This window comes from Nycticebus coucang, chromosome 4, assembly GCF_027406575.1.
Source record: "Nycticebus coucang isolate mNycCou1 chromosome 4, mNycCou1.pri, whole genome shotgun sequence".
Lineage (NCBI taxonomy): Eukaryota > Metazoa > Chordata > Mammalia > Primates > Lorisidae > Nycticebus > Nycticebus coucang.
The window spans coordinates 144,102,152-144,115,019 of record NC_069783.1 but is presented as its reverse complement, the minus strand read 5'-3'; the positions used below and the strand labels follow the sequence as shown (position 1 = coordinate 144,115,019).

The 12,868-nt window shown below is 47.0% G+C and overlaps 1 protein-coding gene across 5 annotated transcripts in view; it reads right to left on the bottom strand.

Annotated features, from left to right (window-relative positions):
• Positions 1–12,868, bottom strand: part of KIAA1671 (KIAA1671 ortholog) — a 216,437-nt gene that overhangs the window by 83,553 nt on the left and 120,016 nt on the right. The window lies entirely within an intron of this gene.

The following is a 12,868-nucleotide window of genomic DNA, read 5'->3' as shown; positions in this document are numbered from 1 at the left end:
AGTATAACTTCTGACAATCTAAGGGACTGTAACAAACTGGTCAACATACTGAGGTGGTCAACATAAGGAATTAGGCTTACTGTACATACGGTACATGTCTCCTTAAATGAGGTCAACTTAAGGAGGTGATCAATGTAGGGAGGTGGTCAACTATGGAGGTTCTACTGTATTTCCTAGAGGAAATTTAACACCTTAGATCAAACATCCTAAAAGATAATGGTTTTCCAGTTAAAGGCACACATGCTCAAGTGCAGGGCTGAAGTGTGTTGATATCTATAATTTACTGTGAAATGCATAAAAAAATCTAAGATGGATAAATGGCCAGATTTTTACAAAGCAAATATGGATAAATGTTATCAATTGTAGAATCTATCTGATAGGTGCACGTGTGTTCCCTATATAATCTTTCTGTATGTTTGAACATTTTCATAATAAAAGGCTGGTGGATGAATATGCCTGACTCATCCCTATAATTAATGATCCAATTCCACACAAAGGACAAAAGAATGGATATATGTGTAAACAGCTACAAGTATATTCAACACGGTCACATACATAATTATGGAAACTAGTAAGAACCTAATTGTTCGACAAAAAGTAACTTGCTCAGTGCTGTACTAAGCCATATTGGAGCCAGAGGCAAAAGGAAAAAGCTCAGTTTTTCTGATCCTGTCTTTATTGATAGTGTTGATTCTTTGCTCAGGTATATTCATTCATTTAATTCTTCAAAAAAAATGCTGAATTAAAATATCATTTCCCTTGATTGTGGACTTTAATGGCTCTTAATTTTGTGCCCTACCTAAGTGCCTCATTTACCTTTTCCAACCTTGCTAAATCAATGTAGTATCTTTATAGACAATGGGTTTGGAGACCCACCTCTAGCCCTCATTAGCTGTGTAACCCTAAGCAAGTTGCTTAAGCTCTCTGGTTTTCACTGTCATTGATGTAGCTGGTGTCTCTTCCTGACCAAGATCTCCTTTTCTAGAAGGGGCACCCATCCTTCAGCGACTGTGTTAACCACAGGAAGCTCTACCCTTCTCTAGAGAACTGTCCTCGCTCAAGGTTATGCTCAGATGGCCAAGCCGATGACTGACTACTACAGAACACAAAACCTAGGTCCCCTTGCCTTAAAATAAACTCATTGGTGCAATTCACATTGTAGAGGTCCTCATGAGATTAGACTGAGGCCAGACCTCTGTTGAAGGAAACCATGTCTGGACTTAGATTCTTCCCATCCTAGCTTGCTGCCATAGGTTCTTACAAGTTTCACCTAAGAGCTTTCCTTCCATCAACCACTACACAAGGATTCCCATCTCAGTCTCTGCTTCCAGGGAACCTGACCAGGGACCACCATCACCACCACCATCATCACCATCTACTGGGCATTGACTATGCCAGATATTGTATCACATCATGGATTACACCATCTGCTCCTCCCAACAATGAAATGAGATTCGTATTATAATTATTATTCCCATTTTACAGACAGGAAAATTGGGGAAGAGAGAAGTTCAGTGACCAGCTCACTGTCATACAACCATTAAGTGATAGAGTTTACTACCACAGCCTCATATCTATGACAAATTTAGAGGGTGCCCATCCAAATCAGTTTGGATGACAGACGAGTGCCCAGAAAAGCAGACCAAATGGCAGACAGGATCGCACAGTTCTGCCTTCTTCCACAAGGGGGGAAAAGGGTGCACAAGTGAGCTGAAAAGCTGGATGCCTGCTGTTCCCTCTCGCCTTCCTTTAGGTACAGTGTGGTCTGAAAGTGTGACTATAAAAAGCGTCGCTTCCCCAAAACTGGGGCAGCACAAGCATTTTTTTCCTCCCAGAGGACTTTTTATGCAAACTCTTCTGTTCTCTCCAGGAAACTCTTGGGATGCTGCTGGGCATTAAAAAAGAAAGAAAACTCTATTTCCTACATAATTAATCCAAAACAAAAATGCTGAGATCCAGGAAACAAATGGGAATTACACCCACAATGTGAGGTGAGGTACAGAAATCACCATTTCCAGATAAGTGTGCGTTGTTAACAGAAATCTGAATGCGTTGGTCATTCATTCATTCAACAAACAGCCTGGCAAATTAGCTAGCTTTCTGCTAGCCTTGTGCTGAGCCTGAGGAGACCTACAGCTCCTAAAGACCTCGGTACATCTACCTAATTTGCAGATGTTAAGGGGGGAGGGTGTCCCAACAGATACCCTCAAACCTGGGGCTATATATACCATTTTCTTCCCCCAAATCTGATACAAATGTGTGTACTCTCAAGAATCTCTGGTCTGGTGGGAGAAAAAGCCAGGGAAAGCATGAAAAATTGCCATGCAAGTGCCGAAGGCCATGATAGACATATGGATAACATACTATGGGAACCTAAGAGAAGGAGGCAAAACCTAACCAATAAAGTAAATGGTTGAGGAAAGAAGACCAAAGAGAAAATGGTGACTTACTGAGTCCTTGCCATTAGGAGAGGGATATCTGGGTAGGGCTTTGAAGGATAAATAGGAGTACTATATACAGGAGGACTAAAAGAGAGACCAGCAGGTGCAAAGGTCAGGAGGTGTGGCCACATTCATCTTGGCTCTGGGATTTTGCACATGCTGTGTCCCTGCCTCAGGCTTCCTTCTCCTCCTCTCCTGTCACTACTAGACCTGTCCCACCCCCAGGACAACCTACAGCCATTTACAAATCTCCCCCAGGAGGTCTCACTTATATGAACTTCTTCGCAGCCTACTTCCTAAAAGACTGGACATTCCGGGACTGCATTCTAGGCTAAGAAGTGTGCTAAATGATACGGATAAAGAAGGGGATACAGTGGAAATAATAACCACCATTAATTGAGGATTTAATGTGCCAGGAAATGACAACTCACACATCTAACTCTCAGAACAACACCACAGGGTAGTCCTGTTAGTAATCACCCCCATTTTATGGAGGACACTGAGGTTTAAAGAGCTGAGGGGACTTGTGGAAGGGGACTTGTGCAAGGTCACTGGAAAAGTGACCAGTGGGAGCTGGAAAGTAGGACTCTGGGACCCAAACTCTAACCTGATTTCAAAGCCTTTAACCACCTCATCCTTTCCCCCTTCCAGGGCAAAAGCCACACTCTATCCACACCTCCAGGACTCCTTAAAATGGCCAACTCTGCCCCCAAGTCCTGTGCACGAGGGTGGTGACTATTGTTTACCCCAAGGCCTCCTGAGAGGGTAAAAAATGCCTTCAGAAGGACTTTACTGGTTGTTAATCCATCAGTTTCTTGCCTAGAGATTAATTCCCAGACCTGGTGTAGGAAGAGCTGACTCATGAACCCAGCTTAAACCTATTTTTTTCTCCCCTTTAGATGGAGCAATATGGTCAGAGGGCCAGCCAATGGCTCAGTCTCTCTCCAAGGCCGGCATCCTTCATGTCCCGAGTCATGATTTCCTCATCCTAAAGAGGATATAGAAAGTCCACCCACTTCAAAAGGTTAAGACAAGGAAATGACTGGGATAACTCCTTCTCAGCACACTTGATACAGAATGGCACAAAGGATGAGAATCTCTCATTGTTCAAACAACTCAAAGGATCCCAGACAGTCAGAATCAGGACAACCAGGACGATGGACCTAGGCCAACCTCCTCATTTAACTAAAGAAACAGGCCCAGGTGCAGGGCAGTTCCAAGGCCACACAGTCAATCTGTGGCAGCTGCCCTCTGATTTCTCAAAGGAGTTGTGCATGATCTGACTTTGACAGTGTCCATGTCTTACCTTCTTGTCTTACCTTTCCTCCAAACTGGGACAGACTATCACCCTGGGATGTGGCTTGCCATCTTTTATCCAGCCCTTTGCACGTGCTGTTCCTCCTACCTAAGACACCATTCCACCCCTTCCTCATGAGATCCTCCACAGCTCAGCTTAGATACTCTCCCCTCTTAGAAGCCTCCTCTGATTCCTTATGCCCACCTCTGGGCTTCCACCCTGCCTATGTTACCCCCACTAAATCACTTAGCACGCGGGGCTGTAACTCAGTTTGCCCATTCGTCTTCCCCACCAGATGCTGAGCTCACCCTGGCTACTTTGTGTCTTTAGCAGGCACTCACCACGCCTACCACCCTACCACGTGAGATAAAGGAATTACTGAGGCTTGAACCTGAGGCAGAGAACTCCCAACATCCCTCTCCCGTCTTAGAGTCTTAGACTTGTTTCCAAGGCAACAAGGAAAAGAATTCTGATAAGGGCCAAAAAATAGAAATGACTTAAAGTTACAAGTCAATCCCGGATTATTTATAAACCAGGTCCAAGACTATTTCCTTGTGTTCATTTGTCACAGTCTTCTTCAAACAGCCCTGTTAGTGACCCTTATAAGATGTCTTTAATTAACCTTGAGAGGAGGTTTAAAAAAAAAAAATCATCTGGAAAGGAAATTCTTTCTAGAAACAGCCAGAAACCTCTCACTCTTTTTTTTTTAATCAGGCCTCACCCTTAGCTCAAATGGAATGGAGTATTTTCCATACTGGGGAGAGTCTGCTGTGGCCCTCTTTGGCTGTGAAGCTGGTCAGTAATTACAGCCCCTCTTCCTAGAGCCGGCACCTGACAAAGCTTTGAGCCCCAGCTTCCTCTAAACTGGACACAGGCAGGCGAGGGCCCCGAATAATTCATCTTGCTGGGACACCTGGTGGTTCTGCGAGTAATTGGCCCCTGGGAGCTGCCACCCTCTCCTTGGGTATTCCAGAAAAGGAAGGGGAGCCCTTTGGGGTTTTTGGCTGCGCTGCCTGTGGTTGGGCAGCACGTTTCTTTCAACCACAGTGGCTGAAGTTCCACATTTTGGGGTCAGTTAGCAAAAGAAGGCAAATGCTCTCAGGGAAGAACAAATTAGAGCTGGGATAAGGAATATATGACATCCTCCCAGAAATGTATGTCCGACCAGTGAATTTGCTACCCTGGGCTGAAGTGCCCACTAAGCAGCACCCAAGATTTAAAAGATCTCCATGAAGATAATAGAAGATTGGAAGAATTAACAGAAGACTTTTCTTTCTTTGCACCCTCCCTCTCATCCTTCTGACCAGAACGAACCTCTTACTGAGTCCCCACTGTGCACCAGGCATAGCAATGAAATAAAAGACCCATCGATGGCCTCGGGAGCTATTTTACTATAGAGTTATATTATACTGTAGTCAGCATAACAACATTATTGCAGCAGTCCTCATTCAAGAAGGACGTACTGTGTGCCCTAACACCCCCTTGATGTGTGTAACCCAGGAAGGTTGTGATCCCCATTATACATACACACGAGAAGAAGGAGACTCTGAATAATGAAGTCACTTGTCCAAGTCACATGGCCACTACATGCAGAGCTGTGACTTGAACCTTCGTCTGGTTGAACTCAAAGTCCATGCCCTTAACCACCAGGCTAACCTGCCCCTATGAGCACCCTCGTTTGTGTCAGCTAGATTATGGGGTACAGAGATGTCATCATGGAAGGAAAGGCCTTATCGTATGTTCTTCATTCTCTCCTCTCCTCTTCACTTCCTCCTACTCAGACTCAGGTTGGTCACGAGCCCAAATAAAGCCTGATGGTGAAAACACAAAGTTTCCCAAGATGGCTTTAGGGACCCCACTCCCATCATCAGGGCCAATAAAATCTCAACTACATACACAGATAGCTCCAGTGACAGGCGGTCTAGGTGGCCTTGCATCCTGCACTCTTCTGACCCAGGCTGAATGGAAGAGAGGAGGCTGTGGCCCTAGGACTACAGACCTGGGTTTGAGCACTGCCAGGTTCTGCCCCTCACCACTGTAGGGCCACAGTGGTGCCCACCCCATCCTCTCTGGGCCTTGACTCTTTAAGGCAGGGGTCCTCAAACTACGGCCCAAGGGCCACATGCGGCGGTGTGATTATATTTGTTCCTGTTTTGTTTTTTTACTTCAAAATAAGGTATGTGCAGTGTGCATAGGAATTTGTTCATAGTTTTTCTTTTTTTTAACTATAGTCCAGCCCTCTAACGGTCTGAGGGACAGTGAACTGGTCCCCTGTTTAAAAAGTTTGAGGACCTCTGGGGCGGCGCCTGTGGCTCCATGAGTAGGGCGCCGGCCCTATATGCCGAGGGTGGTGGGTTCAAACCTGGCCTGGGCCAAACTGCAACAAAAAAATAGCCGGGCGTTGTGGCGGGTGCCTGTAGTCCCAGCTGCTCGGGAGGCTGAGGCAAGAGAATCGCGTAAGCCCAAGAGTTAGAGGTTGCTGTGAGCCGTGTGACGCCACGGCACTCTACCCGAGGGCGGTACAGTGAGACTCTGTCTCTAAAAAAAAAAAAAAAAAGTTTGAGGACCTCTGCAGGTAACCAAACAGGAAGTTATAGCAGAGACCAACTCAAAACCCCCACTGTGCCCTCTCAAGGGCACCAGACCCAGGTTCAAATACTGTGGGTCCTCAGGTGGGCTTCTTTTGCTTGAGTTGCATTTTCCAAAGGGAAATCAAGACACCTAGCTCCCAGGTAACTGTGCGAGCTGAGAGCACACAGGAGGTCCCCCACAGCAGTCAGCAGGACAGCATCGGACTCCAGTAGGAGATATCACGGCTGGAGTACTCACATTTTGCAAAACACACTTACAAAGACAAATGTTCTGCTCCCCAGTCCAAATCAACATCTGCTCAAATGCTGCTTAGATGATTAATATTTCCCGTTATCCTCACAAGCGCAGTTGAGGGCAGGTTCCTCACGTCCGACTGCCTGGGTGCCCAGCTCCCTGCTTTGTGACCCCGGGCTAGGGCCTTGCCTTCTTTCATCTTCACCTTTCTTGCTTTTAAAAGAGGTGCAGGCCCTTCTTAACAAGGGGCACTTAGATGATGTGTTCTGGCCACCTCATGACAGCAAAACAACTATCCCCATTGTAGAGAGGAGAAAACTGAGGTTGACAGTGTGAAGGCCGGAAGTTGCGCAGCAACTCAGCAGTTAATTCTAACTTGGAGGCCAGTGCTCTGCACTGCCCACTCAGCATCTATGGCTCAAAGGCCAAGGTGACAGTGGTGCTTCTGGTCTCCCACACCCTTATCATTTCTATCACTCAGCTGCCACCCTCTGGCCTGTGCCTCATCCCAGTGCCACTGTGAGCTAAGCAAGTGGTCCCCACTTGCCGATTGCCGACGCCTCCACACAAGAGCGGCTTTCTCCTGACCCGGTTTGAAGTCCGCTGTCTTGTGCTTGCTCGTCTGCATGCACACAGCGCCTCTTCTGTGCTGCCTACACAGTGCTGGGAGCCACGATGTGCTGGGCAGGGCGGGGAGGGGAGGAAGGGGGCATCCAGGCAGTCCTGGCATCTTGACAAAGGGGTATCACCCCATGGGTCCCCTTGGCTGCTCACCTTTTAGGTACAAGGCATAGCCCAGTGGCCTCAGAGTCCTGGACTAGCCTGGATCTAAACCCCACCAGAACCCCCCATCACCAGGGCCACCAAGGAAGGACCCCCAGCTCCCTCCACCCAGTTACTTCCTTCTGAGATTAGCCTCCAGCAACCCCAAGCCACCTGCTGGTTTCCTGAACCCCGAAGTTTCTTGTTTTTGAGTCTGGGCTCAAGTTACCTCCCTAGAATACCTCTCCTCAGCCTTCCTATCACAGTACCCTTCATCATATTTCAAAGTAATTGGCATTTTCCTAATTATGTATTATTACTGTCGCTCTAAGGAAGACTCACAGTAGCAGAAACCTTGGGTGTCTCATCCTCTGCTCTTGCTCCTCCGTGCCTCGCACATGGGAGACACTCAGTGAAGTGTTTGCTGAACAGATGGATAAACGAATGAACTGAGGAAGGGAAGGAAAGAGAGGAGAGAATAGAAGAGAAGAGGAGAAGGAGAGGATGGAATACTATTTTCTTTATAACTCTACCATTTCCCTGACCCTTTCCCTACCAATTCCCACCCATCTCGTAAGACTTCCCACTGATGTTCCCACCTCCAGGAAGGCTTCCTGCCACCTTCCCCACTCACTTACATGCCCCCTCTGGGCTGCACAGCCACTGCCTATCAAATCCTGGCTAAGGAGTCTGGGGAAAAGTTTGCTGGGTGTACTAAGGGGAGAAGACTTCCTCCCAATGCACCCCTCTTCCTCAGCTGGATGTTGTCAAGTCTCCCTAGGATGGCTGGAATATTGGCAGCCATTCTGGGACAATGGGGAACAAGATGCTGAGGGAAGAATGGGAAGGTGTAAAGAGCCTGGGTTGATCGACTAATCATAGCTTTGGAAAACTTTCCATAAAGATAGTAAATATTACAAGCTTTGCAAGTCACATGCAGTCTCTGTCATATGCTCTTTGTCTTTATGGGGATTTGGGGGGTTTTGTTTTGTTTATGAGACAGATTCTCATTCTGTTGTCCAGGCTAGAGTGCTGTGGCACTAGTTCAGCTCACAGCAACTGCAAACCCCTGGGCTCAAGTGATCGTCCTGCCTCGGCCTCCTGAGTAGCTGAAACCACATGTATCTACCACAATGTCCTGCTAGTTTTTCTACTTTTAGTAGAGATGGGGTCTCATTCTTGTTCAAGCTGGTCTCCAATTCCTGAGCTCAAGCAATCCTCCTGCCTCAGTCTCCCAGAGTGCTAGGATTACAAGTATAAGCCACCACCTCGCCTAGCCATTTTTATTTTTTTTAAACAACCTTTTAAAAATACAAAACTCACTCTTAGCTCATAAGCCATAGTTTGCCGAACCCTGCACTATACCCATCAACCACCAGATAAATTATGTGAGGGGTACACATTCTTATTGTCTGACCCATCCTTATAGGTTCTTTTGTTACCTTCAGCATCTTCAAAAGTATCTTTGCTGATAAAATGACAAGGCTGGATTAGGTGTCGGTTAGGATGTGCAACAACTAGCCCCCTCATATACTGCAGCTGGGGATGCAAAATGCTACGAACACTTTGCATAAACAGTTTGGCAGTTTCTAAAAAAAAATTAAGAAGTTTAATATATACCTACCATATGATTCAGCCATTTCAACCTCAGGTATTTACCCAAGAGACAAAAGCATATGTCCATACGACAACTTATACACAAATGTTCATAACAACCCCCAAATGGGATCAACTCAAATGCCTACCAACAAGCAAATGGATGAACAAAACGGTACACATAGGCAGTGGAATAGCACTTAGCAATAAAAAGGAGTGAAGTGGCTCGGTAGCTCAGCAAATAGGGCGCTGGCCACATACACCAGAGCTGGCGGGTTCGAACCCGGCCTCGGCCTGCTAAACAACAATGACAACTACAACAAAAAAATAGCTGGGCGTTGTGGCGGATGCCTATAGTCCCAGCCACTTGGGAGGCTGAGGCAAAAGAATCACTTGAGCCCAGGAGTTGGAGGCTGCTGTGAGTGGTGATGCCATGCACTCTACCAAGGGTGACATAGTGAGACTCTGTCTCAAAAAAAAGTGAACTATTGATACACACCACACCATGGATGAATCTCTGAGTAATTATGCTAAGTGAGAGAAACCAGATACAGAACAGAATAGTATACGATTCCATTTATATAAATGTCTGTAAAATAAAAACTCATCTATGCTGATAGAAAACACATCAGTGGTTGCTTAAGGACAGGGATGTGGGGAAGGAGGGATTACCAAGGGGTAGGAAGAAGCTTTGGGGAATGATGGACAATATTCATTATTTTCACTGTGGCAATGAATCCATGGGAGTATTCATATGTCAAAACTCACTAGATTGTACACTTGAAATACATAGTTTATTATGTGTTAATTATACTTCCCCCAAACTGTCAAAAAATAAATAAATAACAGTGGTGGTTCTTCTAATAGGCAGAAAGAACTCATGGGGAAGCCCTGGCCAAGCCCAACAGAGCAGTGGGGAGGGAGGCTGGAAGCCTGAGAAGCCGGGAGCCCCACAAGGCCTTATGTCTTAAGTGATAGGTCCCATCTCTTTGTGTTTGTTTTTTTGTTTTGTCTTGTTTATTTTTGAGATGAGGTCTTGCTGTGCTGTCCAGGCTAGAGTGGGGTGGTGTCATTATAGCTCACAGCCACCTCAAAACTCCTGGACTCAAGTAATCCTCCTGCCTCAGTCTCCTCAATAGCTAGGACTATAGGCACCCACCACACTGGCTGGATAATTTTTAGTTTTTTGTAGAGACAGGGTCTCACTATTGCTCAGGCTGGTCTCGAATTCTCCGACCTCAGCCTCCCAGAGCACTAGGATTACAGGCAGAAGCCATCTTGCCCAGTCAGCTAAGATCATTTCTGTTTCCTCTATGATATAGCCGAAGACAAGTGAAACCAAGCCCTTGAACATTCTCACTTTGGTAACCAGGGGACAGAGAGGCAGCCTTTGGGGACTGCTTGTGGATAAGTGGACTCAGCTACCACTCCGGCCCCACTACAACCAAGAAACCATAAGGCCCCACGTAGGCTGTGCTGAGCACCCACCCATGAGCCTTTTTTGGAGTTCCCAACTGCCAGAGCTAGTGTGTGCGGCGTCAGGCTCACTACGTACCCTGCAGATGGTCTCTTCTCATCTGACCAGGCCCAGGGACCACAACGGAATTCCACAGAAGCTCTAGACTCATGTCTCCCACTCATCACAGAGGGATGGGAAGAACTCCCACCTCAGCTCTCCAACAACCATCTGCAGCAGGCAGGGAACAAGTCCCGATCTGTAGGTCCAGACCCCTTCTCGGCCTGATCCCAGTGACAGCCCAACTGCTGGTGCACCCAGCAGAAGACTGGCCTCCCTCCTGCAGGTGCTGTCAATTCAAAGAAGATCTCTGTTCTGGCCAGGAACAACAGGACCAGAGACAAGGGAGGAAAAAGCTGAGGCCAACTGGAGAGTTTAGGTCAAGCTAAATCTTATGGGGCCAGAGAAAAAAGGAAACCCAACTATGAAAGAAAAGAAAAAGGGTTCAAGGGTTCGGGCGGCACCTGTGGCTCAAGGGGTAGGGCGCCGGTCCCATGTGCCAGAGGTGGTGGGTTCAAACCCAGCCCCGGCCAAAAACCAAAAAAAAAAAGGGTTCAAGAATGAACCGGGGGTGGGGGGGCTCACCAGTCATCTGCAAATTCCTATGGCTCACCACTTGAGGAGTTCTTTGATATTCTTTTAGAGACACAAATTAACATTAAACTTAAAAAAAAATTCTATTTTTTTATATTTTTCTTTGCATGCTGGGATGTAAGTTTATGCAGAAACTGGATCACTTGGTGCCCCATCTTTCAAAGTAACCATGCACACCTTTTCTCTAAGAATCTCCAAAACCACATGGTGAGATGTGGTTTCTCCTCTATTTTACAGAGGAGAAAACTGAGGTTCAGAGACGTACAGTGTTGTGCCTCTAGAAAGAGGCTGAGCTAGGCCTCGACCCTAGGTTTGTTTGGTGTGCAGGCTGCTGGCCTTTTGGGCACACATTTCAGGGAGAGCCTTTATCAAAGTCTCAAGAAACCCCACAAGAGACTTGACATGCTCCCGTCTGTCTGTCTTGGTGACCACGGTACCCCATTCCTTACAACCCTTGATAAATAGCTGTTAAATAAATAAGTGGATCGAGCCAAGTTGTTCAGTGAGAAAGGGAGAGGAGAGAAGGAAGGAAGGTCTGGATGCCCGGTGGTCCCACATCCAGTCCTATCCAGGACACAGACTGTGGTCCTTAAGACACACAGTCATTAAGGGAACACAGGGCGTGCACCCCCCTGAAAAGGCTCAAATAGTGACGCATCTTCTCAAGTGTTCCTTTTCACAGTCACCTTTCTCAAGACATGTGACATACTTTCTAACAATACTGCTTGGAGCTTTAAGTCCCTCCAGAAAGGGAAGGAGGGCTGGAGAGGGCACTGGGGCTGGTCCTGGGGTGATGTTACATCAGCTTTCACTGAAATGAACAACCCAATGGAAGGTCCTGTTTTGCTCCTTCTGAAAGTCCCTTCAAGGAGTGTTCTCCTTCTCACTTTTCATTTGCCACTCCTGGGCCAGCTCTGCCGCGGGGCCAGGTGCTGCCTGGGCCTTTGTCCTCCCTGCCTGCAAGGAGTGGTTGCCACCTGATCTGCAAAGGCCCTTCAAGGGTCCAGCACCTGTTCCCTCCACAAAGCCGTCCTGAGGGTGTCTGCATATCATAGCTGCACCATGATGCAACAGGTCCCTCTGGAGAGCTTGGAGCTCTGGCAAAAATGACTCATGCCTATGTTTAAACTGGGCATTTCTGTTCTGTTTTAACAAATATCCATCCCTAGTTTTGCTGAGGCACCAAAAAATGTCCTATTTGGAGCTTTAACACAACAGCTCTTTTCTCAAGGTCTGAGTTGATGGTTTGCTTCCCTCAATAATAGGAGTGAGGTTATAAGGTGAGAGCTGCCTTCTTCACATCCAAATGCAAAAACCTGCAACAGGTCCTAGGGGTGGTCAGAGGTATCTCTCTGACCTCCCTCCCTTCCTCTTTCACACAAAGTGAGAAGTCCTGGGTTGGGGGACAAAGGGGCAGGAGTTGGCAAGGTGCCGGGAAACCAGCATTGCTATCAGAAGCAGAAGGGAGCAGAGATGGGGAGGGTGTGTGTAGGGGGGCAGGGAAGCTCCCCGAGTCTCTCCCTTCTTACTCAAACGAGTTATTTCCAGAGTATGATAATAACCACCTCCGCCCTCCCCACCAAGTGTTCTCATTTCAAAATGGACTTAATGAGATTCCTCAGAGCAAGGACTTCTCCAAGCAATTGAACACAGTGTGCAGTAATGAGCTGCCAGCAGCCAATGTCACTTAATGGAAACCAAGGGAACAGAAGCAGGCCAGGGGAGAGGGTAGCCAGCATTGACCCCCCACTGAGCCCCAAGCCCAGTATTAGGCACACTACAGGGAATGCCTTTTTCATTTCACTGTTGTTCCACCAACTCTCCTATATGGTTTTG